This window comes from Octodon degus, unplaced genomic scaffold (assembly GCF_000260255.1).
Source record: "Octodon degus isolate 3935 unplaced genomic scaffold, OctDeg1.0 scaffold02516, whole genome shotgun sequence".
In the NCBI taxonomy this organism is placed as follows: domain Eukaryota; kingdom Metazoa; phylum Chordata; class Mammalia; order Rodentia; family Octodontidae; genus Octodon; species Octodon degus.
Window position 1 is genome coordinate 1 of NW_004527092.1, and position 1,783 is coordinate 1,783.

The following is a 1,783-nucleotide window of genomic DNA, read 5'->3' on the forward strand; positions in this document are numbered from 1 at the left end:
GCGCCCTGCAGGGGTGGCACGGGGTCTGAAGGACCTTGCTCTGCCCTCATCCACGCCCCCACTGAGGTCTCCTAGAAGCCATTTTTCTTTTCTTTTTTAATTACTATTTTTTAATGCATCTGGTTGTTGCACGGTCTCAGTAAGCAGCTCAGAATAAAGGTGATCCTCCTGCTTTCGCCTCCTCAGTGCCGCAGGATTACAGGAGTGCACCACCAAGCCCAGACTTGGGGGCCATTTCCGCCCGCCCCGGGGCGGGACTACCGCGCAGAGCAGTGTGCGCCACGTGGTGCAAGGATCCAACTGCCGGCACTGCGCTTCCCTAAGCTTGCCAGCCTTTTTTATCTCGACACCGAGTGGCTGCGTGCACCCACTCCAGCTAAGTGACTTCTGGAGGACTGTGTTGTCCTGGTCCAGCAGTGTGGGGAAGAGGCCGCATCCAGACAGGACCGGCTCGGCGGTAAGTGAGAAGTCTCCCAGCGCAGAGCGAGACCCGCCTGTCCCAATCCCTACCTTACCCAGCCTTCAATTCCTCACCCCAAGAGAACTCAACCCTGCCACCCCGTGGCATCCAATTCCGCATCTGGCAGGTGACATCAGGACCCCAGGGTCCAGGGTCGACTCCAGGACAGATAACCTCCTCTCCTTGGCCCCAACCTTCTTTAGCCCAAACGACCCCAATCATGTCCTGTGGACCCCACACACACTCGTCCGGAGACTGAACTTCCCTCAATGTGAGGATCGCCAAGCATCTCCATAAGAGGAGCTCAAGTCCCTCAGCCCAGTTACCCCAAATGCTCCCCAAGACGAACCCCAAATCTGTGAGCAGCAGCGCCTGGCTCTCCAGGTCCCTCACCCAGACAAACTGCAATTCTGGCAGCACATTCACCCCAAATATCTCCCACCCAAAATGTCCAGCACCCTCAACCTGGGGATCCCCAAATACCCTGCACATGAAGAGCCCAGTCCTGAAGGGGCCTACACTTCGCCCCATCCGGAAACCACATGCCTTCCGCTGAGGGAGCCCAAGGTCCTACTGAGGAGCCCCAGACTCAGCCCGTGTCCCCATTTTTGGGCCCCCAGAGCAACCCATGTCAGGCCAGGGACCCCGATTCCATCAGCACAGGGATCCCACACCCCAACCTGTGAATCCGGAGATCCTTGGCATTGGATACAGCCTCAGCCACAGCGCACCTCCCCCATATCGTGATCCGGAAACCCATTTGACCCTGACTGCAGGCGCCCAAGCCTGCACACTGCACCCCAACTCAGGGTTCCCAGGCAGAGACCCCAGATCAGAAACTTTCAGGACCTCAGAACACCCCTACTTTTCAGTGGGGTTAGAACCATTATGGAGAGGAGTGTCAGGGCTAGGGCTGGGGTTGCGGTTACCGTTGAAGTAAGGGTTAGTTTAGGTCAGTGCTGGGGTGCAGTTTGCAGTTGGGGTAGAGTTTGAGTTAGGATTGGATGAAGTCTAGGGGAGCTGGGATTGGGATTGTGTTCAGCTTTGGGAAAGACTTTAGATTAGTTTGTGGTAAGGTTTAGGGTTGGGGCAAGAATGAAGGTTGAGGTTCTGTTTGGCTTGGGGATCAGATTATGTTAGAAGTATGGAGAGGGTTAAGGTTGGGGTTAGATGAGACCTAGTACATACGGTTGTGCTGAGTTCTAGGTTTAGTTTAGGTTAGGTTTTAGGCAAGGGCTAAGATAGTTTTGGGGTTAGCATAGGTATGGTTAAGGTTAGAGGCCAGGTCAGGCTTAGTGCTTTTTCAGGCCAAGGCCTAACTTT